Source organism: Tympanuchus pallidicinctus, unplaced genomic scaffold (assembly GCF_026119805.1).
Source record: "Tympanuchus pallidicinctus isolate F22 unplaced genomic scaffold, pur_lepc_1.0 scaffold3, whole genome shotgun sequence".
In the NCBI taxonomy this organism is placed as follows: Eukaryota; Metazoa; Chordata; class Aves; order Galliformes; family Phasianidae; genus Tympanuchus; species Tympanuchus pallidicinctus.
Window position 1 is genome coordinate 38022358 of NW_026294747.1, and position 26593 is coordinate 38048950.

At 40.0% G+C, this 26593-nt stretch overlaps 1 protein-coding gene across 4 annotated transcripts in view; it reads right to left on the reverse strand.

The window, feature by feature from the left end:
- ANGEL1 (angel homolog 1) overlaps positions 1 to 26593 on the reverse strand; it is a 187625-nt gene that overhangs the window by 101565 nt on the left and 59467 nt on the right. For all 4 annotated transcript variants that reach the window (XR_008209613.1, XR_008209614.1, XR_008209615.1 and 1 more), the window contains exon 10: positions 5386 to 5530. The gene's annotated coding sequence lies outside the window, so the exon portion shown is untranslated. The remainder of the gene's footprint in view (positions 1 to 5385; positions 5531 to 26593) is intronic.

Consider the following 26593-nt stretch of genomic DNA (forward strand, 5'->3'; position numbering starts at 1 on the left):
GGAATAACTACATAGCCACATTTAGACTACTGCGTCCAGTTCTGGGCTCCCCAGTACAAAAAAGACAGGGATCTCCTAGAAGGAGTTCAGTGGAGGGCCACTAAGATTATTAATAAAGGGCCTGGAGCATTTCCAGTACTAGAAAAAGCTTAGTAACCTGGGTCTGTTCAGCCTGGGGAAAAAAAAAAAGACAAAGGGGATCTGATCAATGTTTATAAATATCTAAAGGGAGGAAGGAGGGAGACAAATGGATGAGGCCAGGCTCTTCTCGGTGCTGCACAGTGATAGTACAAGGAGTAATGGGCTAAAATTTGAACATAGGAGCTTCTGTACAAACATGTGGAAGAATGTCTTTATGCTAAGGGTGAAGGAGCACTGCAATAGGTTGCTCAGAGTGGTTGTGGAGACGTCTTCTCTGAACATATGAAATTACACGTTTGGATTGCCTACCCATGTGACCTATTGTAGGGGACCTGCTTTGGCGGGGGGGTTGGATTTGATGATCTCAAGGTCCCTTCCAGCTCCTGCAATTCTGTGATTCTGTGGAAAGGAAATCCTTTGCACCTATAAAAATATCCATGGTTCAGCCACATAACCAATATAGCTCATGGTCTTTAGTATCTTCTGAAACTTTACTAATTTGAGTTCACAGTGTTTAATAAATTTAGCACCCTATACTGTTGAGATATGCTCTCACTGCCTGTTATCTATTTCTATTTCATATTAAATGCTCCTTTAGCTCAAATGAATGAAAATAAGTGATCATAAATGAACATGACATTAGATACTTTCAATTTCAGTTACAAGAGAACAAAGTAAGAACATACAAGATGCTACTGAGTTTAGCAAGTAAGCATGGCTATACTGAAACTGCACAAACTATGTAATTAATTAAATACCAGTCAGAAAAATGCAACAGCAGTGAGCTTCAGAGCACTTATGTTCCATCAGGAGGTGACTCACTGAAGAGCAGGAAAGGTTTCCCATTTTGTTACGTGTTTTTGGGGGTGTTTTTTTGTTTGTTTGTTTTTATAGGCATCAGGACCTGCCAAAAAATATATTTAGGAGATAACACCTAATTGCTCCAATACCGTACCTACTTTAAGTGTTAGAATTGCATAGACTTTATTTATGATACCATGATAAAGTGGCATTTAGGCACTAAGCAAAGTTACAAGTACTCCTCTCTTCCCAGTACCAGACATTAACAGATAAATGCAGCCTGCCATACATTCCCCCTCACAACTTGATCCTGTGCTCCTTTAGATTAAATGAGGAACAGAACTGGTGAATGTAATAGATAAAGAAGTTATGGTAAAGCTACAGTAATAAACAGCTTTTTCTTACAGAGAGCACTTTCAGATTAAAAATAAGTGTCAAAGCTCTGCATTTGTAAGCTTTACATGGACAATTCAATTTTTTGAAATGCAAAGCTAATAAGAAACCAGGAAAGGGATTTTTGAGTTACTCTTTTCTCATTAAGACTAGTAGGTTTTTTTTCCTCACAAATCATTGTTTACATGCCTGAAGATTTTGGAATAGTTTCAGAAGGCATCACTGCCCCATTGAAAACTGTAACTGAGACCAATATTGAGTTCTCAGTAGCAGAACCAGGAATACAAACCCACTGCTGTGACATTAAAGCTAAAGCAAACACATCATTCTGAACAAAGGGATAAAAATCATTTCCTACTGTTGAACAATGCTTCACAGACAGAAACACATCTAAACTACTGTTCTAGAGATTTAGAGTGCCAGCATCTGGTCACAAAACACCTGAAAGCAATGTACCGATTGACACAGCAGGACTTGCAGTGCATATATGTACCCAGCTCAACCTCCTACTTGCTTGGGCAAGCTGTTTGTTGAAATTTCAATACAGGAGAGTTGTACTGATCACATCATGCATTTATGATTTATGAACTTTTGCAAAGAACTGTCTGTCCTAGCAAGACCAGGCATCAGTGAGCAGAATAGCATGTTCTAAGCCAGATCTATGGCAAGAAGCTCTCTCACTGCACAAATGCATGATGTGTAATGAAATGTAAGACAAGAAAGTAAGCCAAAGCCAGTGGGTCTGCAGACAGAACAGTTTGTCATCCCATGGAAGTCAGACAAAGCATCATTTGCCTTTTAGATGTTAGCAGCACAAGAAAAATGAGTTCATCCAATAGCTTCTTCTGCTGACAAGGAAACCAAACATAACAGCCATCACTGGGGCTAATGAATTAGAAGAAATTGATAAAATTGACGTTTTATTTTTTTTTAGTGTTTTCAATTATCCAACTCATGTTTAACTCTCTTCTTCATAGTAACTCAGTTTCTGAGCAGGTAATTAAGAGAGCACTTCTTTCCAAGTTTAAAGTCCTTGCACTTTAAGGATTGAGTGGCAGCACTCCCTGAACTTACCAATCAGCAGGAGTTCAAATTCTCAAAGATTTGGGACATATGTTTTCTACCAAGCTGAAAAGACATATTTAGGGCAAGACTGCAAAAAATTAGAGGATAGTTCGCCTCTCCAGGTACTAGCCAGCACTTCAGAAAACAGAAAGATGAGCAAAAAGGCAGCTAACAACAGAATCTATTCTCACTTCTGGCAGAAGCTGTGTGTTAGGCCTTGCTCATTTTGAGCTTCCATTCAAATCAGCTCTGTATTCTATATACACACAAAACACTCTTGGTGGAACATTTTCAGAAAGGAAAAATTGGGTAAGAGGATGTTTAACTCTATGCTATAGCTTGCTGCATATCCCATATTTTTTCTTCTCCAAAACATCTGCGGACTTTGATACTACCTTTATTGTTTCATACCAAAATGGGACACACGCTCAACAGATGGAACTGATATGAACTACAACCCTCCTGCTGCTTGCCCTTTGCTTCCTTAGTCACTCCTACTAGATTTCTTTCAGCGTCTCCACTTCCAACTAGCTTCAGACAACAAAAAAGAAATGGCATGTCACTACAGATACCCACAGATACAGTTTTTCACGTGTAGACTTTTTAAAAAGACAAATAGTTTGTGCAGGGCACTTAGATTACCACATCTACCAGCTGCATAGCTTCTAGAGATTTGTTCAGTCTACTTTCAAATTTATGTCAAGAGTAGTGATGGTATTGCTTGTCTTACTTTTCCATCTTTGGTCCGAGAGTTTTCTTTGGCTCCAGTTTCTCTCTCAAGACTTAGCAAAGGGATAAATGCCGTTGGTAACCTAAAACATTTAGTTTGCTTACAAATCTGCAGTGTACAGATCTTCCAGTGATCAGTTCCGAAGTTTTTTTACTTGCACATAGTCAGATTCTCAGTGTAGAAAAGAAAGTTCTGTGTCTACACAGAGACAAAGAAAAGCCGTTCACAGTAATTCAGGGAACTAGTAATATAAGCCACTCTTATGGTCAGAAAGAGGTCTAAGGAACAGACATTTCCCCTACTTAATTAACAGTATATTGTTATAGTAATATATAATGCATCTAGTCAGGGATGCTCTGATTAGATTCAGCAGTCCTGGTTTTGTACACTACTTAGACATTGAGGGATAACACTACAGAACAGTACTTTTCTCCTGATGAAATACTCAGGAATACTTCTCTAATCTGGCCACCATTTACTTACTTACACATGCCAACCTCAAAATTGCAGATTCTACTCACTGGGCTCCTTTCTGAGAAACAACTTTCTGGACCATGTGCTGCGATCCAAAGACATGTGGATCATTAACACAAGTGAGCATCCAGCCACACTATTAATCACTGGCTGGCTCAACACCTGCATTCTGCAGCCCTCACCAAAGAAAGTTTGCAGCTGGCCCAGCTCCGGCTGAGCTTTCTCATACCCACCAACTATCTCCACTCTCCATTTGTCAATTGTAAGTGATAATTTCTATTCAATCTGATACATATTATAAGAATATAAACAAATGCCTCTGGCTGTATCACAGCTGCAATCACTTCACTTTATAGCCATCATTTATTACAGGCAGACAGGTGGCCCTTTGGTGGAATGCCGACGAGGCTATCATCTGGACAATCACCAGGAAACACATTTACATTTTCTCCAAGCAGACAGGGAAAAGAAGCTTGTGGTTTCTGGAAAACTTTACTATGCTCCAAAATTTCTTCCTTTCCCAACCATGCAAATCACAGGAATACATCTGAATATTGCCAACTTAACTCACTGGTGACAATAATTTACATTTATTTAGAATTTCTGAAAATAGGAGTGTAGTGAATCTTCCCTTATAGTTGCTTCCTTTCGTGTCTCACAACTGTGATACAGGATACTTGCTTTTTCTAAATACTGATCATTTTACTTCCCTGGCAGGTGTTTTTAAACACGTAAGTTCTGGGCTTTAAATTTAATGGTTAGCCCAGTATACGAGGCTGTCTTATGTGCAGCATGGCCATATTAATGACAAAAAGACACACTAAATCCATCCAAGAGGATTCAGTTTAGATAGATGCAATGATCTAGAAGTAAGGAGGTAGACAATTGCTTACAAGAGATAAAGGGCTTGCTGATGCTACTTTTATGATGGTAGCTTGTGAAGGCTGTTACACTTTGCAAAACTGGGGTCCAATGGCCAATCTGTAGATTTTGGCTCCATCAGTCAGTTGGTCAGTGAGTGAGATGATACTACCCAAATAGTATTAAATGAAAGCACAGGACTTGTATGCAGAGATTCCTGCTCTGAAGACAGCCAGCAGAGGTTCTGTAGAAGAGTTGCACGTGGAGGTATGCTAAGACTGCACTGCCTGTTGTGTGAAGTAGCATAGCAGGGACATGTGGACGAGGATGCTCTCAACCTATATTCTTCTGGTTAAAAATGCAGAGAAAGCCTTAGACAATAGAAGTGTGTGCAACAAGGCTGCTACACTGACTTTTTAAAAAAGTATAGATCCACACTTCCTTAGTCTCAGTGTGAATTTGGATTTTGCAGGAAATAAACAGGGCTGAGGGCAGTGACAACAGGGAATACCCAACAGCAATTAACAAAGAAAGTAACCTAACAATTGAAAGCAACCTTACTGTAATTAACCCAGACTTGACACTGAATAGAAATGAGTGCTGGTAATTAATAAATAGTGAGTGGAATCACCAGCTTCAGTCTCTGCTGATATCTTTGCCTCTCTCTAGGTAGCAGATGTTAGAAACCACCCATTACAACTAAGAACAGCATTTTGCAGCTTGATTTCCTTTCCAAGGGTTTTATGAATGACACTTCCTAGATTTAGTGTTCCCTTACTCTGGTATATCAAGTAAGAATTACTTCAGTAAGAATTCATTTCTCGTGACAATTATTTTTTTTACATACTGAAAACTGGAAGTTCTTCCCATCTTCCCCCAAATCAGTTACGTTCACATAATTAAAATGCTGTGGAACATACCTGCTTCCTGTGGAAAATTACTATTTTTCACTTGAAAAGAACTGCCATGGTGCTTCATAGGAGTGGTTTAAGTCATCATCAAGGCTTCTCAGCTGTGCCAGCCAAGATTCATCAATGAAGATTTAATTCACCAAAAGACTCAGGCCTATTGAGAAAAACAGGGAGAGAAGAATTCAAAAACTGTAAGTATCTAGCAATTCAAATCTACATAGCAATTATTTTGGATTTCATTTTGCATGGAAAATTAAACCTACTCACAGTCACATACTCTTCTACAACTGTTTCCTCAGTTAGAACAGCCCGTTTTCCCAAATATCTCAGCTAGCTACCTAGTTTTGAAACATTTCTATTTCTGCAGCCACCTGTGATAGACAAGGTGAGATTGAACACAACACTGTGTAGTCTACAGTTTATCAATATTTGATTCTGTTCTTAAAGACTGGCTGGTAACACTGTGCAGTTATGAAAAAACTCTCACTGAAACATCAAAAAGAACAGTTAGTCTTTCTGCATTTCTGGTTGAAAAAAATGAGACCTAAAGATAAACATTTTAAAGCACAAATTAAAAGGACAAAGAAGCAGAACTTCAAGACCATTGGTTGTTGCTTTCTTCTTTTTTTTTTTTTTTTCTTGTTGAAAGAAAAATGCTTGCAGTAATGAAAAAATTGGAGGCACAACATCCAGATCTATAAAACTCAGGGGCTGTAAAACTGCAAAGCAAAACTGGGAAAAGCTTCAACTCTTCCCATAAGAAATAAGTTCCCCTCCATATAGTCCCAGAACTGAAGGTCAAAAGCAGTTGACATCACATTACAGGTCCATCTGCAAGTCTGCAAACTCTCCCTCACATCCAACCATCTTTTCCCATAAAGGAACTAATGAACATATACACACAAAGACCTTCACCTAATTTTCTTATACCTAAATGCAAAATGTTTCAGTTTAAACAGGCTGCCTGGATTAGACAGAAGTTAATTAAAACAATCTCTCATTTTTTCCTGTTTAAAACTTAAGCCTTAGTAAAGGAGGAATAAGACAGGACTTTTTATTACTCTTAGATGTTACTAAGAGGGCCTACAAACACATCTCTTCTTCCCGTGATCCCATTCATCTTGCTGCCTTCCCTACTCCTCTTTGCCAACAATCAGATCCCAGTAAACAACCTCAAGTGAAATTTGCAACTGTCAGATAAACATTAAAAATGCTTCTCTTGTCCTTTCCCATTGATAGTCCCATTAATATTGTAGTAGAAGAAAAAGTTATGAAAATGAATGCATGCTGGTTTTGGAAGTGAATGATGCAGACAGGAGCTGTGAAATATATGCACTTGAATATGCACAGACAAAGAGATACAGTGTACCCAGAAGTGTGTATTTACTTACACACAGTGTTTTAACATACAGGACTCCTTCCTAACCTTATGCTACTGTACATGGTGAAGTAACTCCACTGACTTTTACCTGCTATAAATTCAACACAGGTAATATTAGAATTAAACCACAGTGGCTTTTTTCTTTCTTCTTTTTTTTTTTTTTTTTCCTCTCCCCAGAAAGAGAGAAATATCAATTCTATGCGATTTGTCTCTTATCCCTCCCTGCCTTTTTAATAGTCAGAGAGTAAAATTATCATAAGATTTTGCCTATTTAGTACTTCCAGGCAATATATAAACCTCTAGTTATTTGCCTACTACTAATTTAAACAAACTTAAGTGGAGGAATATGGGAGGGGGAAAAAAAAAAGCCATAAATAGTAAAATCAAACTCTTATACTAAATTCTTCCTGTTAGGCAAAAATGAATTCAAAGACTATTCAGTAAAAATTTCAAAAAAGGAACAGTCCAGGTTGCCTCCGTTTCTGCAATAAAATGGTGTTTGCTGTCTTCCATTTGAACCTTCACTGAAATCAACAGATTTGTAAAATGTAAGGTTACAAAATTAAGTCAGGTTGCAACATAATCACCAAACTATCTTAAAATATCATGTAGTATTGTTGTCTTCTAAATATAGTTGTCTTCTAAATATATATGTATGTAAATGCATGCATACATGTTTTCTTAACTGGCTTTTACATTTTCTGAGCTTTTACATTCTATCAGCTCAAGGTTTTCTTTACAGGAAGAAGTTTTGCATGTTTTTAATAAAATAACTCAAGGATATCTCATGGGAAAGTGGGATTTCAGAGCCTAGAGTTCTAGGAATACTCCCATGTAGAGATACAGTTGTGCAGGGTAACTCCAAAAAGTCTGAGAAGCCTTACTTGCTCAATCGAGACCATAATTTCCTGAAAACAAAACACGCTGTCATACTGTTCTAATTCATAACGTACTGAGATTTCACTGGTGGTCTTACAATCCCAGGCTTTATTTTGCAGCTTCTAGTCATCCATTTCTCAGGTCTCTTAAGTGATAAGTTCCCAGAATTCTTTCTTTGAATCTCGTACCTTTCCTACAGATTTTCACTTCCATGTGAGAGTGAAAAGATACCACACAAAGAACATGAAACGGATCTTTCAAACTCATGGTTCTCTATTGCTCAGGTCAACGTGATTCTGCAGAGAAACCATTGCCTAACTGACTTACGCTTATATTAAGCAAAGGTAAAGCAAACAGTTATTAATTTTATAGTCATTTAACATCTTAGAAGCAGACCATGAACATTCTAGTTGCTAACAATCGTAGAGCATGGTTGATTTTTTTCCTGTTACAAAACATCATTGCAAAAGCAAAATTGGTTTCTGACATTCTCATCAAAGTCATAAAGAGGTCAGCCAGACTTATCAGATTTCAGCTGTTCTAGCGCCTCTTCAACTGAAATTTGTTTCATTCATTCATTCTGATACACTGATTATGGAAAAATTCCATTGTAGACTTCTGCTATTTTAATCACAGATTACCAAAAAGTAATCATCCTCTGAAATTCATATTAAAATTTCATCTGAGTGGGAGACAAGTTAGGTAAGATGCTAGTTGGATGAAATTAAAAACTCACATAAAAGCATAGCAAACTTTAGCTTAAGGTAGCTGAAAGCAAGGAATTGTACTGAAGTCAAGAAATCTGGATAGTTAAGAGATACATACAAGCGTGGCTTCATTAAAGGCAGGACTTGCCTGACCAACAAAGTGACCTCCTACAGTGGTGCATAATGGACAAAGTAAGAGCCAGTGTTAACATCTGTCTGGACTTCAGTGAGGCATTTGACATTGTCCTGCCCAACATTCATCTCTCCAAATTAGAAAGATATGGATATCTTTTTTTTAGTGTGTGTGTGTGTGTGGACTGTTTGACAGATAAGGAAAACAGGTTGTGAGATTGTACCCAGAGAGTGGTGGTCAATGGCTCCATGTCCAGATGTAGATCAGTGACAAGTATCCCTCAGGGGTCAGTACTGAGACAAACATTCTTTAATATCTTCAACAACTAAATTGTCAGTGGGATCAATTGCACCCTGAAGTTTGTAGAGGACATCAAACTGTATGGTGAGGTCAACACAGCCGAGGGATGTAATGCCATTTAGATAGATCTAGACAGGCTCAAAGAGTGGGCCCAGGTGAAACTCATGATGTTCAGCAAATCAAGTGCAAAGTTGTGTACTGGGTTGTGGAAACCCTCACTATCAATACAAACCATGGGACAAAAGGATGGAGCACAGCCCTACTGAAAAAAAACCTGGGGGTAGTGGTGGATAAGAAGCTGGACACGAACCAGCAATATGCTCTCATAGCCCAGAAAGCCAACTGTATCCTGGGCTGCATCAAAAGAAGTGCGATCAGCAGGACGAGGGAGGTAATCTCCCTGCTACTCTATCTACTCTGTGCTGGTGAGATTTCTCCTGGAGTACAGCAAATGTAGAGTCATCAGTAATGGAGAGACACAGACCTATTGGAGTGCATTCAGAGAAGGGCCACAAAAATAATCTAAAGGATGGAACATCTCCCCTGTGAGGTCAGGCTGACAGAGTTGAGGCCGTCCAGTCTGGAGAATAGAGGGGAGGGAGACCTGAGAGCAGCCTTTCAGCATCTAAAGTGGGGCTATAAGAAATAAGGGGACGGTTTTTAGCAGGATCTGTTTGACAGAACAAGGGAAAACAGTTTCAAATTAAAATGGGGGGAAGATATAGACTGGATATAAAAAACTGTAATTTACAGCCAAATTATCTGATAATACACTACACTTCAAGCTAGACCAGGATCTTACAAACTTACTGGCTACTTTTCACAAGTCAACTACGGGTACTGCATTTCATCAGCAACATTTACTGCAATGATATTTACAAATACAACAAGTTGCCTATTTTTCAAGTTTGTTCACAAAACAATTTTGAATTTCTTTTTTTATTTGGATTCAAAATAGTTTATATAAATTCTCCTATATTTATTAATATCAGGTTTGAACACCTGTTTTTCTTCCTGTATGGGTATGTTACTTGATTTTGTATACAGGAATGTTACTATTATCACTAAAATCTTCTTTTCTAGTATGAAGAAAAATTAGCTGCTTACTCTGAGGTCTTGCACACCTACCTGAAAACTAACTATCAACCAGCTTCAGCTACAAAAATTCATTCAAGCAGGGCAGTTGAACTGCCATGGAGCAGAGGATAGAAGAGCTTTCCATTGACTGGCCCTTATGCATTCATTTGGATGGGGGCAGCGGAGTTACAAAGAGTTCCCTTCCTCAAATGACATTTTATGCTTATATAGTGCTGGTACAAGCAAGTAAAAAGAGACAAATAAGGAGCAGTTGCTGATAGGCATGCCTGGGAGTGAATATCATGAGACTCTGTCACGGAGGAACCTCAATGAGCAAAGGATTCACCACGCTTTGTCGTGATGGAAATGCAGCCCACAGCACCAACACAAGATTCAGCGTGAATCCAATACTGTTTGCAGTTCGGTTTGAGCCTCAGGGAAACAAGTATGATAGAGCAGAGACAGAGCATAGGGCAGAGCTGGAATCCTTCTTTCACTTATCAAAGCATCATCAGAAAGCAAACATCAAGGAAAATAAGCACTATGATGATCCATGTATTAACTTCCTGCCCTCCAAGGTCAGCACTTCTTAAACCATCCAGGACATTAGATTCTCTGCACAGTCTCCAGCCATTTAGAAATGGATGGCAAAGGAAGCTAAAGCTCTAATGGGATGAAGTGTCAAAGAGAGCTTTTTATTTAAAGAAGTAGAGAAAAGAAAAGAAAATGGATATTTTACCTTTTATCTCAGAGTTAGTTAATATTCACACTTAACTGCTGAACTGGCTAAATTCTTTTCTTTTCTTAAGGACCTTTATAAATTTCATCATTAATAAAATCAGACATTCAATTAGCAGGGAATTTCTGATTGCTAACTGAGATTTCCCCCCCAATAGTTTCTTCTTCTTTTTTTTTTTTTTCCTCCTCTTACTCTCTTTTTATTTTCTGTTCCTACCTCTGTGTGGCCCCTTCCCTTAAAAACCAGGGGAAAGTGAAAACTGACTCCATTAACCTCTGTCATTACCTAAATCCATCTCTTAATTAATATGAGTTAATATGATTAATCAAAATAATGAGACAAACCTATTAAATTAGGGTGTTTAAATTACAAATGGAAGTGGTAAAGGCAAAGGGGCTGATAACGAATAGCTGCAGTCAGAGATGGGGTTAGCTCTGGAAATGATATGTGACAGTCAACAGTGAGAATTGAGAATGAGAGGAAATCATCAAGATCCATGTGAGAAAAAGAATCTGTGTGTACAAGGAGTGATGTTGCTCAGTGTTGCTTGGTAGTACTTCTGAGGATCAGGTGTATTAAGATTATATTTTAAGCCCTATCATAGTGAGATATAACATAGCTAAAAACGCAATCAGCAAATCTTTCAGCTTGCAGTTAGCTTCCATAGGGTCGGATGAATCAGATTTTACCTACCTAAAGGCCCCCCACTAGCAGTCTGTTGGGAACTCAGCCATTTGCTAGCGCTGTCAACACCACCCCACAGACACAAGACAGAGGATTACACAGTTTCTATACTGGAGGCACACAGGCTGAGCAAAATCAGCAGTTGCAGTGCTCCATCTCTGACATTGACTCCTCAGGCTAGCTCCATGAACTCCTCTGCCGTGCTTGGTTGATTTAGATACACCATTAATAAATACAGTTTCATCTTTTCTCTAAACTGGAAACCTGAGATCTGGTAAACTTTGACATTGTGTTCCTGTAAGTGCTGAAGGCAAGTTATACCAACAACAACCTTTTATAAGGAGCTCATCAAAGGTCAGAGTTTCCCATTGGATTTTCACTGTTCAATTACCTGCTTGAACTACAGTCCAAAAAACCGTTTAACTCCCCTGTTATAGATCACCAATTAAAGTACAAATAATGTTTCATAGGTCACTGTAACAACAAAAAGGATAATCATACTGAGGTGATACAAAGTGTGAAGTCTTCCCTTTGGAGAAATCCATTAAGAGCTTGTACTTCAGTCAAAATCATCAGCATAGGAAATAAAAGTAGCACAGGACTGACTGAGGTAGAAAACTACTGTCAAAATAGTTAGACATCAAAGAGGAGGCCATGGAATTAACATGTTTTTCAGGAACAAGGAGCCCTTGAAACTAACAGGAAGTGGGGAGGAAACAAACACATTAAACAGTTTAAGACCAATTCCATCCTTAGTATCTACAGCGTCATCCAAAACCCAGGAAGCAAACTCTCTAACTCCAATGTGGTTTTAGAAAGCAGTGTTCCTTTATTCCTCATGATGCACACCAGGAAACTTGACATCCTCTCAGAGTCAGGTTCTACACTTATACAGTTCAGACATACATATGCAGTACTTTGGCACACATATTCACTCTTTTCCAAGGTCTCATAGATATGTGAAAATGTGCCTTTGGGCTCACTGGTATCTAGGATGGTTGAGTGCCCACCTACTTCTTCCCCTTTTTTCACCACAGCTTCATCACTGAAACCTTTGACTCACTTTCATTCACTTTTCCCCAGTTTGGAAGATTTCCACTGCTTATTAAGCCACAGTGAGACGCTTTTTAAAAACAGCGTACGTGGTACCCAAGGAAAATGTCTGCATGCTTTGAGGCAAAAGATGAAAGTGTTCTATTGTGACTCCAGTACTTCTCATAAGGCAAAATCTTCAAGGCAGAAAATAGAAGTATTGTATTATGCTCCCAGTGCAAAATTGAGGAAAAACAAGACTGTTCACTCACTAAAGCTGAAATGGAAAATTTTACAACTATCACTTATGGATTCCTTTTGCTAAACTAATATATTGGTTCTTACACTCACGTATTAATCCCTGTTGCTAAGCAAACCAACCTATATCAATAGTATAATATCTCTTCATAAAGCTGAGAACGCACTAGGGACAGTGAGTGTTAATAAAACACATAACTGATGAAGACTCCATGCAATATATGATTTATAGACCATTTCAACTGCCTTTAAAAAGCAGCAACTGGGCTGGAAGCGTCTCAAATAGGAAAACAAACTTCTCTCCTCAGGGCACTGCACTGATCTGGTAGCACAAGGGCTGTGGGATAGAGAAAAAAAAAAAAGATCTAGCAGGAACTCAGGATGGAAAAAAGCTATTCCATTTCAATAGCCAATGCCTTGCTTAATAGATACAGCCAAAAACTATAGACACCCTAACTCATAACAGAAGAAAAGCACTATTCAATGCCGTAATTTGCTTTTCTGAAAAATGTGTCCTAGGGCCATTCTTGGGTCAGCACTATTTCTCACATTTTTAAGTAAATTTCTTCTCAATTAAACAAGCAGCAAGCAAGAGACATACTCTGCTTTACAAAGATCTTTGCTAAGGTCTTCAGAAGTCTTCACTAAGAAGAAACATTTAAAGAAAATACAGTTTCACTTTACTATGTTGATTTCAAAGTGCTCTAAGACCATAAGCACAGCTGTGAATCTTCTTCATTTTCTCCAGAGAGAAATGGACAAGAGAGGGAACAGAAAAAATTGTTGTTGCTCACCAAAAGAAACTGACAACACTGAAAAGGTAGAATACAGATGCTGTGATCGATCTCCACTCCTCTTTCTTTCCTTAGAATAATTTCAATGTCAGATTTTCTGACTTAAAAAAAAATCATCTGTTCTTCTATGCTCAATTTGGAGAATAGACAGAAGAGACTTTAAATTTCAGGTTAAGCTTTAGGCTATATTCCCCTTCCAGGGGAAATGAAGAGGGAGATGATCTCTCTGGGAACCAATGACAAGACATGTGGAAACAGCATGAAGATGTGCCAGGGAAGGTTCAAAATGTATGTAAGGAAAGGTTTTTTATTGTGAGAGTGGTCAAACTGCAACAGACTTCCTGAGAGGTGGCTGATGCCTCATGCTTATCAGAGTTCAAGAGGCATTTTGACAACTTTTGGTTGGCTCTGAATTGTTCAGGTAGTTGGACATAAAGATCTCTAACTGAATTATTCTACTCTATATGATCTAAAATTGGAGTCAGGAAATAACTTCCTGGTATGCTCAAAATTTTTCCAAAACTTCTGCACAGCTGTTTTGCAAAAACTGCAGCATATCACTGACTGACCACTTCTTCGAAAGCGTTAAAGAGCAATCTGGAGAAACATAAGCTGCATATAGCTGCCAGTCCAACCATCTTGTCTACATTCTGGAATTCCAGCTATATTGCCTCTGTTTCCTCAATCAGAAATAGAAGAGTGTACAGTGGAAACATTGTGTGGATGGTGAAAAACCCACAGAAAGGTCTATGTCTCAGGTAGGCGTCCTGGCTTTACAAGACCCACCAGGAGCACAAAGCAGGTGCTCAGAAACCTCAGCAAAATCCTGCAATATCCCCAGGGGTGTTTCTCAAGGAAAAGGAAATATTTTCTAAGTCACACTTGCTGCTCTGGAGCTATTATTTCTTGGAGTGCAAGAGGATTTTTTGCATCCATTTCTTTAGACTCTTGAGGTATACATGACAGCAGATGTTTCTAATTACCTAATAGTCTGATTAAGCACTGGCTTTTTTTTAAACCAACACAGCTGTCAAGGGGACCAGTCAATGCCAGCTGTAATTCTAATCCAGATGTCCATTGGCAATAGAGTAGGTCAAACTCACTCCAAAGGCCAGACAGCTTTTTGAGAATGCTTTTCAAGCAGTACTGGAGCTGGATGAAAACTGGTGATATAGAAATGGTCTTGTATTTAGATCAAGCAATACCAAATGTCTGGAAAGAATGAAACCTTCCAGTTACTATCGAGCACCATAATAATTCTAGAAGTAGAAGGTGGTGAATTAGTAATCTAGTGAGATATCTCTTGATAGCATTAATTAGCAGCCCTGGTTCAAATTAGCAGAGATGGGAAGTGACCATGTATCTGAAACAAATGTCTTTAGGAGCTGCTCCGAAACAACAGCACTGAAAACAGGAAAAGCAGAGCAAACAATGGCAGTACTTGCTTCTACGCAGTCCAAAACTCAAAGCTCATATCTATACATGAAAGCACAACACATCAATCAACATTCTCCCTCCACACAGAAAGGAAACAGCCAAGAGAAGGATGAGTGGCCTTTTGTAGGAACATATTAGCATTCAAGAGAGAATGCAAACCTTCCAATTCCCTCCATGACCCTAAGTAAACTTCCTGCATTTGCCACACTGCAGCTTAAGTATGGAAGACACCTGCAAGAACTCAGAACAGAAGCACATCTTAAGCAGCTGTCACAAGCCTGCCTGTGCTTGGCAACTAGCTAATAATCTCCATAACATCTCCTTCTTTGTCTTCTTGTCAGCACCTTATCCATATAATCACTCATGGCTTTTTTTTTTCCCAACTCTCTCCTTGGCATAACCATCTTTGTTGGGAAATACTCCTTTTGTTGAAATAGAAATGTTCTGAAGGACCACACTGTATTTGCAAAACACTTGCTGGGAAAGGATCCCTAATTTGCAGCTGGCAATACAGAAGCCTGCATGTAGAAGGAGACCTACGTGGATGTTAGAGATCTGGGTTAAAGTTTCTGGTCTATCTTTCTAGATTGAAGACTTAAACTTGGCTCTCCCCCAGCAATGCAAAATGTCTTGATTGGTGTAATTTCTTTTGGGAACAGTCTCTCTCGTTGGAACTCTTTCACTCTGTGAATTAATAAGTGCACTTCTGGCAAAGATTCAGTCCTATATCTGCTACAGCACCAGTATGTGGAAGATCCCAGATAAATACTGTCCCTGCAAATATTTGCAATATCCCATAGAATAATCCTGACTTCTTGGATACTGGCCATCCTAAAATCCAAAGATACTTGTTTTCCTCTGACAAGGTTTCTCAGAGTCCGGGTTTAATCACACGTGAAACAAAAAAATACGTAAATCACAAAATAAATTCAGTAGATTTCAGAAAATGAACATATCTAAGAAAAAGTATTCATTCAGAGAGACCCTAGTAGACTTTGTTTTCTGTCACAAACACACTATTTTCATAGCCAACTGTAAAGTTGCTCTAGTCAGGTACTGGTCTGAACTGAGCTTATAGAAGTCTTTATGAGGCCATTCTTCCTGCATGCTCTAGGTTCATTAGCAAGCAGCAAGAAAGAGCTGCCATTTCTTCCAGCCAAATTAAGATGAAAAAGGAGGGCCAATGGGAGTAGAATGATTTGGTAAAGGCTTAAAGCATTAACGCTATTAAATCAGTGGTGGGGCCATTACAGTGGAATGAAGGCAAGGATAAAGGGCACAAAGTAGTTGCAAGGGTCACTGATCCCAGTGATAACCACTGTGGGAATATAGGGTTACTGCCAGGAAAGTAGCACGAGTATATACAACAGGATCAACTGTGGCCTCACCTCTGTGAATTCAAATTCATAGGAAGAACAAAAACAGAGTAAGGGACATAAACACATATCTGTAATATGAAAGACAGGATGGTGCTGCAGTTCTTCGGCAAGGGCCACACACAAGCTTATGATTCTGGTTGTTCAAACAGTTGCTTTGGTTGCAAAAGGGTTTTGCTCAGTCACCTCAAATCTTTTAATGGGATATCTTACTATAAAGACCTCTTTCTCCTTCATACATCTTACATCTTCATGTGCTTGTTTGTCTGTTCCCCATCTTTTCTGAGTTTCATCCAAAGCCCGAGTATTTTCAATCTTTTCTATCCATTGAATCTGCAAATTCATGGAAGCAAAGAGAAGTAAAAAAAGCAGACATATTTACTACTTGGATCTACTGAGATTTCCTTGGCACTGTTTTCATTTCCCTCATCACCTCATATTGATTTCTACCAGGTAGCCTGCAGGGAAGAAGAGAAATAGCTTATTTGCAACCCGTGTGGATAATGAGGGATCTAGAGCAATGTAGACCAAGCAAATCAGAATTACAGAATCATAGAATCACCAAGGCTGGAAAAGACCTCCAAGATGATCCACAGTCCAACTGTTCACCTACCAACAATCCTTCCTCACTAAACCATGTCCCTCAGTACAACATCTAAACATTTCTTGAACACCTCCATGGGTGGTGACTCAAGCATTCCCCTGGGCAGCCTGTTCCAGTGCCTGACTACTCTTTCAGGGAAGAAATTTCTCATAATGTCAAATCCTGTATCTCCCCTGGTGCAACTTGAGGCCATCCCTCCTAGTCCTATCACTAGTTATGTAGGAGAAGGGGCTCATCCTCACCACAACCTCCTTCCAGGTAGTTGTAGAGAGCAGTAAGGTCTCTCATGAGCCTTCTCTTCTCTAGAGGAGAACTCTTCTCTGAACAACCCCAGTTCCCTCAGCCACTCTTCATAAGATTTGTGCCGCAGGCTCCTCACCAGCTTAGTTACCTTTCTCTGCACGCACGCCAGGGCCTCAATATCTTTCCTGTAGTGAGGAGCCCAAAACCAAACAGTACTCAAGGTGCAGCCTGACCACTGCTGAGCACAGATGGATGATCACTTCCTTGCGCCTGCTGGCTACGCTATTTCTGATACAAGCCAGGATACCATTGTCCTTGGCTACTTGGACACACTGCTGACTCATGTTCAGTTGATCATCAGCTAACACCCCCCAAGTCCATTTCTTCCACACAGTCTTCCAGCTACTCTGCCCCAATCCTGTAGTGCTACATGAGGTTGTTGTGACCAAAGTGCAGGACTTGGCACTTGGCCTTGCTAAACTTCATCCCACTGGCCTCAGCCTTTGATCCAGACTGCCCAGATCCCTCTGTAGGGGCTTCCTACCCCCACGCAGATCAACACTTCCACCCCGCTTGGTGTCATCTGCAGACTTACTGAGGATGCACTCAATCCCCGTGTCTAGATCATCAATAAAGACATTAAGCAGGACAGGCCCCTGTACTGACCCCTGGGGAATACCACCTGTGACCAGCTAAATTTAACTTCATTCACCATCGCTCTCTGGTCATGGCCCTCCAGCCAGCAAAGTTCTTTACCCAGCAAAGAGCACACCTGTCTAAGCCATGGACTGCCAGCTTCTCTAGGAGAAAGATGATTAGGTAGATGTCTAAGTAGATGTCAACATCCTTTCCCTCTTCCACCAGGCAGGTAACTCAATCACAGAAGATTGGGTTGGTATAGTAGGATCTGCCTTTCATGAACCCATGCTGGCTGCGTCTGATCCCCGAGTTGTCCCACACATGCCATGTAATCACACTCAAGATGACCTGCTCCACAACCTTTCCTGGCACTGAGATCAGGCTGACAGGCCTGTGTTTCCCCTGTATCCTCCTTGCAACCCTTCTGCTAGATGGGAATTGCATTCTTATGAACTCTTGGTGTAAGCTACAGGACCAGAAAATGAGTTTGAAATACAATAGGTTGGATAGAGTTGGCAAGCTGACTGAAGAAGGCGGGCTGGAAATAAAGCCTTAGCTGTTAACAGCCTCCTTTGCACGGCTAGAAGCTGCAAGTTATATGCAACACAAGGCATCACTTAGCCACCCATCTTGTTCTTTTTGAATATCGGCTCAGAGGGACACTGCTGGGCTGCGTATGAGCTTAATACGACTCAAGGACAAAGTCAATAGGAATCTCTTCAGCACGTTATTCACTTCACAGAGTTACATTCAAGGGCAACAAGACCTTGTTCCTTCCACAGAATTACACTTCGAGCACAACAGTAATGAGTTAAAATGAATCTTTCATTAAGTCACTGGATGGACACAACATCCTTGCTAGTCTTTCCAATAATTAATCATTCTTACTACTGAAGATAAGATGCCTTATTTTTAATATAAACTGCACTTAGAAGTTTTAATATAAACCGCTCTAGCATCTAGATGTTGGTTCTTATTACTTTGAAAGGTTCTCTGATCATGGTGTTAAGAAGTCTATGTGGTATTTTTTTTTCATGAAGAAATGTCTGCGCTAAGAAAGTCACCTCTCAATGTTCTTGAGAAACTGAAAATACTGAGTTCTACTTGCTCATTCCAAGTTATCATCCCAAGCCATCTTGGTGCTTCTGCTCTCTTCTCTTCAGTTTTGCTACCTCCTTTTATGCTGTATGCTACTAAAAGTACGTCAACACCATTTATGAAGGTTAAAAGTCACTCCATTTCCTGTCCTTGTGGACAACTCTAAGGAATGCAACAGCCTTTTTTTTAGCGGACTGCCTCAAAATGGAAGGCTGCAAGATGCAATATTTGCACCCAACAGTACTACTTTGTATATGACTGCTAGAATTAGACATTCCTTGTGATACTAATCACTTTACATAAAGTTTTTCTAATTATTTATCACCCTATCAGCCCTGTAACATTGCAAAATGTAAAATACAGATGTAGCTTAGTTACTTCCTAGTCGCAGATAAACCTGTTGAGTAACACTGAGCTTGTTATCAGTTCTTGCTGAATCCCCAGGGTACTCTCATTCAGTGATACCTCCCTTTGAGCTCTCTTAGCAAACTAGTTCTTAATCCATTTAACAGACACTGAAGTGACATTGTGTAATACTAATTTTTTAGTCAGACTATCATTCTGCACTAAGTCAAATGCTTAATGAAAATACATTACGTTTAGACAATAGTCTTTAACAATCCATTTGTTTGACATTACATTCTTAAGATCAAGTTTGTTTGACAAGACCTAGCTTTCATAAAGTTATGCTGACTGATGTTAATTATATTCCTTTTCTTCAGCAACTGACTTTCTTATTAAGTTTTCCATTGCTCTCATTACTTTTTCCTTCTGACATAGAAAAGCAGTATGCAGCCATGGCATGGTTGGGATTGGAAGGGGAGAAGTGTAGGACAGAAGATGTGCAGATGTGTAGCCACTCACAAAGGCACCACTAAACAGTACCTATAGGAAATAACAACTCCTATGCGACTTCTATTTTCAAAGTGAATCTTCTCTACGTGATCTCATAGTCTTTCTAACAGTGAAAAAAATCTCCAAACGGAAAGAAAAAAAAGCTAGCATCAGTAATTTGGAGATTTACTAATGCCTCTAACTTGCTTGTTTTAAAGTATTATCTCATTTTGAAAGTTGTTTAACACACCCTTGTGGTAACTAATGGACCAGAAGGGCTTCTGAGTCCTCATGTGATACACAAGCATGCCGTCTTTTTCAGATATAGGGTAAAAAGTATTTTGTGCATGTCAGGTTCTGCAAAGGTTGAACTGCACAGAACTGTGAGATTTTTGCCTAGCATTTACAGCTTTGGAAATATCTTTCCATTGTGGACTAAATAGGTGATCTGCAGAGAATACTGCTCGTAAGAGATTTAATCAGTTTACATTAAAAAAAATAAAAAATAAAAAATAAAAAATACAGTGCTAGAGAATCATAAAGGAATTTCAGCTTTGAAGCTTTCTAAAATCATTAGTTTTGCATCTGCAAGCTGATGACCCAGTATGACCTTGCAACATCATGCAGCTCAATTCTATCCAATGGGGCTCTCACCAGTCAGTTCAGGACTTAAGGTTTATAGGACAGTGGGACATTTCAAAATACACCTAAGCACTTAGTGATGCTCTGAAAACATTACTACAGGACTGCAGAATATTAGTGCTCTGCTCATGAGGCAGCCAAAGAGTCTGCTACCACATTCATCCCCTGAACACAAATCAGTACTCTCCCCTCTCACCATATTCCTGCGCCTCCTTATTGCAGGGGAGTTTCAAAACTACAAAAAACCAATGATATCAGGTAGTACCTGTAGGAAGCCTAAAGTCACAGATTGCCCTTCCCAGTTCTATAATCCCTACAGCTTTTGGGAGTTTCCCCAAGAGACAGAGGAATTCACGATCTCTATTTAAAAAGTAATACTCTGCTGCAGTTGGATACTCAGAATTCTCATGTCCAGCTGTCACTGTATGACCTTCCACTGAGATAAAAAAAAATAAAATAAAGTAAAAATAAGAATAGGCAGAGGCACATTCACAATTAGAGTCATTCACAATCTTGCTTGAGTTAGCAACACCCTGTAAGCACCTACACATACAAGCTCTTCACTGCACAAAACAACCACAGCTGTCAAGCTCCTGTCTCACTGGTATGTCAGCCACTCACCACTAGCACCCAGGAAAATATTTTTTCCCCAGGTCCCTCCCAGCTCCCTGAAGAAGAGCAGAACAGCTCAGACCTGAGAAGCCAGAGAGTACACAGGGTCAAAGAGGCTCTATGATACGATGTTTTCAAGGCTCTCCTTTGTCACTCTCCTAACAGGACCATCCACAGCCTGGCCATTAAGCTGCCTATTGTAGAGGCTGTACTTGTGGCAGCAGGCACATTAGGGCTGCTATATGCAGCGCAGTATCAAGCTCTCCCTGCTGTGTTCCTCTAGAGCTACTAGAGTCATGTGATAGCAGGGCCATGCTGGCACATCTCCTTCTATGTGCCTGTCCAATAATCTATATAGAATAGTTCTGTAGATACTTCACCCTTTGAAAACCTAGACCATTCTTCTCAGATAATGAGGACTGTTCAAGGATATGACTTTGAAAGCCCCCTCTAGATTTCTACAGAACATTTAAATGTGGTATTGAAAATAAGCATGTGCAAAAGAAAAGGGCTGTGGCACCCCTTAGGGATGATGGTGACAGAGGGCAGCACACCTAAGTACCATGGGGCACGGTGACATGAGGAACCCTGCATGGCAGACTTATTCTGCTTATCTCCTCCGTGCACCCAGGGAAGTACTCAAAGATAAGCGAAAGGCTGCAGCAAGTTCCCAGCAGGCTGGGTTCAACGGCTGGGACCTGAAGCTTCTGAGAGCAAAGGGCTGTAATGAGCAGGCATGAAACCAACCTCTGAGGAGGTGACAAGTCCCCAGCAGCTGCTGCTCGCTTCCACCACCCCCAAGCCAGCCACGAGGCCAACCGCGGTTCCCTCCGCTCTCCCCGGATTAGCTGCGGGCCGACCCGAACGTGAGGCTTTGGTGCCCCTCAGTGGCCGCGGCTCCGAACAGCAGGACCCGGCCTCCCTTAGCAGCCGAGGCGAACGCCTCCGGCCCCGTAGATGAAAGCAGCCCGTTGCTGCAGCCGCTCTCCGAGTTATTTCGGAGAAACTGTGACCTCGCGTTTCTCGCCAGGAGCAGAAGTAGAGGCTTGAAAATTTGCTCCGTTTCAAAACACAGGTGAAAGGAAACATGGCAATAAAGGCGAGTTGTCATTTAGGAGAAAATATTTCAGCAGCTCGGCCTTTTTAATACGGGTGAAGGAAACTTTCAGAGCCCACTTGGCTGGCGCGAAGAGTCCTCCCCCAGCTGGACAGCGAGGAGGACAGGGAGGCAGGGAGCGGGTTTCTGTGCAGGCGGGGCGCTTATTCACCGGTCACAGCCACAGCGCTGACTGCTTACAAACCCTTCTTTAAAAAGACGTCGGGAAAAAAACTTAAGGGAAAGCAGCACGGACTTATAAACGTTGCTGACTGAGAACAGCTGACTGGAAACTGCTCCAGGCATTAACTGACTCAACTCATAGAGCGCCGGGAGAAAAGACATTGGCAGTAGATAGCTGGGAAGGAACAAGGCACTGCTCGGACAAAAGCTGAGAGCAGAAGTGCGAGGGAGCTCACGGTACAATGCAGACACCCGGTGTTGGGAGGTACCGACATCCGAGTGTGAAGCTGAGAGATAACCATCTCCTGGCACTGCTCCGCTATCAGGGCCAGGTACCAGCTGGAGACTGACAACAGCCTTACGTATTGGTGAAGATAGAGAATATCAAGCTAAAATCAGTAGCTGTATTATGAGAGCCCAAGGAGATGACCCGGCTAGGATAAGGGATGGTGGCACAAAGCAGAGGAGAATGCAGACTGCAGGTTAAGAAAACCTGAGCAGGCCATTTCGCTTGGCATGAATTCATTTAATCTCTTTATGAACGGTAGAAGATGTAAGAGACACTGCAGAAAACAGTCCTAGACTGGTGTTACAAGCTGGGCTTTTGCAGCATTTTTAACATTTATCACCTGAATCTTGTATCCTAATTCTAATCTAATTTTGGGTCAGAAGAATATGAAATGGACTTTCTCAGTCTTATCCTTATGTTCTGCAGGAAAAAATAAAAAATAAAAGCAGGATTAATTTGCAAAAACACACTCCCCTGCAGGCAGAAAGAAGTTGCTTCCAGCAACAGTGAGATGAGGATTACATTTTGTACTGTTTTCAGAGCAATATGTATATGAGCATTCAGACTAGTCAGAGCACAGAACTACTCAGTTCTGGATCTTCAATAACCCCTTCAATTAAACAGCATGGAACCAACTCATCTCATAGAGCGACCACATGCACATCCCCTTGGAGGAACAAGCAGCTACGAAAACTTGGCTTCAGCTGTTGAAAACATTGGGGTACCTTCTTTCATCTGCCAACAGTCCCGTCACAGAACATGCAGAATAGGATGTATTGCGTGCAAGCCACCAGCATCAGCAGTTTAAACTTGTGTGTGACTGCAAACCAGGGCAGCTGAAGTGCAGAACCATATTCACTATTTATTTTCTAAAAAATCTGCTCAAAATTCAACTTGAATAGGGCAAGAAATACAGGTGTCCTCTGTTGGCATCCTACATTAAACCAATGAACTCATATAACTGACTGTCCACATAGCTATGTTCATGGCTTGTCAAAACAACAACTTATTTTGATAGTGAGAGCCTTTTTTCCTTAGTACAGGGAGATGTTTTGGTCTATTCAATTAGTTCAGTTCAAACATGCGTTCAAGAAAGCTAATAAAATATCTGGGAGTTGAAAAATCAGAACAACTTAACTTTCACAAAAGATGAATAAAAAAAATTGAGTCTGTACATCAAGTTAGCTTGAAATACTGAAAGGCATGAACAAACAGAAGCAATCTATTCAACTCTCTTAGATATAGATGTATGGGTTTTGTTAGAATCAGATTTAAGAAAAAAAACACTTTCTTCAGCTTTAAGTAGAGCTACTGTCAACAGTTTGGATAGATAACTAGTAACAACATTTTTAAGCTTTTTGTGCATTGTAATTGAATTCCAATTTCAGCCCAATTAGCTCTAGATAAATTAATCTTCTGGTAAAAATGAACCCATGCTTTTTTAGTACAACAAAAAGTAAGAGTTACAAACATAAATGTGTGCAGATGAAAGTGTCATCACTTGACTCAAACTGGTACACATACAGTGTATCTCACTAGCCTGGAGTAGTGTCACACTTAACACAGCAGCCTGTGTGTATTTGTAAAAATAAATGGACACGTGTTCATCAAAATACAATTAATATTTCCTTAGCAATGTAACAGTGTATGACAAGATTAAAACAGATTAAAAATAACATTTCCTGCTTATCATTTTAGTTTTTGATCTGCAAACTCCTGTAATGAAAATAAAATTGGACAAATAAATTGGATTTTAGCTGAGTTTGTTAATCCAAAGGACAAGCTAACAAATCTGGTGGATTACGCTAATCTTCCTGGATTTACATGGTGCTCAACAGTGAGAAAATTCTTGATTTGTAATGGATTTTCCTTTGACTTAAACTCCACCTTAGAAAAATTGAAGCTTAATTAGTAAAGCAAATACCGAAGCCTTCCTCTTTCCTTATTCCAGGCAATTGAGAAATCCTATTAAGTACCACCATTCTTCCTGATCTCTGGCACTTACCAGAGATGAGGAAATACTCCTTGGCCTTACATCTATGCACCTGACCGTGTAGGATAAGCAGCCTCTCCTACCTGGCAGCCTGATCTGCTACAACTAGAAAGGATTCCTTGAAATCCCTCAAAGGCAGTTTTCAAACAGCTGGCATTTAAAAGGAAATCATGTCAGTGCTAAACATGAAAAATACACTCATACAACTTAAAATGATGAGATTAATCAAAGAAAAAAAGAGGTACAGCATTGTTCAAATCACATTCAACAATTATAAATTACATACTTTAACAGGGTAAAAAAAAAAAAAAAAAAGGAACTTCCAGCTTCCAAAAATTTCTGTACCTAAATTTTTACCAGTCAATAGGCTGAGTGCAACCATTTTAGTCCCGTTCAACATTTAATATTTTAGATCAAAGATAACACTCTAATGAAAGGTTGAATACCACCTACAACCAGGTAGAAATCCTACTTCCAATTAATTATTTCTATTTTTTGTCCAAGCTGGTATTAGAAATCATTTTTCTTTTTCCATAGACATCAACAACTGGGAAAAGACTTCCTAACAAATGTCTGCTTGAAAGAACGCAAGGGATGTTGAGAATCAATTCAAGTCGTAGCACCAAAAAGTATGATTTTGTCTGAAGACATCAATCTTAACGGTTTACTCATCTCATTCTCTAGTGTGTTTTAACTGATTCGTCTTCACAAAAAAACTGTACTTGGAATCTATTGAATTGAGCAAAAAGGTCCCTACCTTCTTTAAGGCCTGCTGCCTGTACACTTTTAGATGAAGCACACAACACTGCCCTGTGTAATGCCACACACCTTGTCAGTATTGGAAGCAATAGAAATCTCTCCTCAGGACAGTTCTAACATAGGTGCATCAGTGTGGTAGGGAAACAACAGCATACAGTAAATCTTCCTCAGACACACTGGATTTTATGCCATTCTTTGAGTTCATGACAATAAAGTGTTTAGTTGCACTGGTTTGTGACAGGCTTTACAGTATTTCTATCAGAGATTCCATCCTGGAATTCACTCCACTTGAAATTGATGGGAACAACAGATGCACATCAGCTCAGAAAATCAGGCAATATTTTCATAGTCCAGCAGAGTCAGACCCAAGGCATTAGTGAGAGCATGCTCAAAATGTTTTTACTGTAGGGATGTACAATCAAAACAGTTTGACATGACTGCCATATAAGTAATGAACATTCTGTGTACCACAGTGAGCCATTTACCTTTACTGCCAACAGATTTTCCATGTAGGGACCTCTTTCTCCATACTATCTATATATAAACACTAGACACTTAACACAACCTCCATAGGTTGCTCTGAAAGCAATGCCTCCTATTTATATCCACGGAAACTACAACAGACAAGGAACACAACAATACTATTTGATAGGGCAAATTCTCAGCAACAAAACACTACTCTTCAACATAGCCACCACCATCAGCCAATTCACACAGATGAGCTGTTTGAGATGCTTCATTTCACGGTGTGACAGCTGTACATGGTCATCTGGAATGAGACTTGTGTTTTCAGCAGCAGTGACAGTGCCATGAAAGACATCCCCCATCACTCACTGTGCTCACATCCTCTGTTGGGTCTCCATAAACATTCAGCAAAAGTCAATGAATGTCAATGGGTGCCATTTTTGGAGGGTGGGGAAATTCAATAACACATCTTTCCTTCATCCACACTCCTTTGTCAGATGTATTCTGTCAGACTGCCCCTCTGCTGCCATCTGTCACATGGCAACAGCACGTAACAGGATACTGGTGGGAAGGTTCAACTTCTATTGCCATACCATCAACAGCTGCCTCTGACATTGCGGGCCAACGTACCAAAATAATAAAGGCATTACTTTCAGAGCACCCCTTATATGTTTGTTTGTGCTACTTCAGTATTAATTGTATTAGGAGTGTGATTGCTGGAAGCTCTCCTCTGACTCATATGAAGCTTACTTTCACATTGGTCGTTAAGTCTACAGTTTTTCTCTCCTTTATGTTTTGTCCATTCCAAGAATGGAATACACTTTTGTTTCTTTGCCTTTCAACTCTCTTATAGTATAAGAGTATTTATTTTCCTTCAGCTCTTTCCCACAATTCTGTATGTTTAGAAGCCTTATCTTCTCATACATTTCAGCAGTTTCTGCTTAGCTTTAAGCTTAAAGTCTG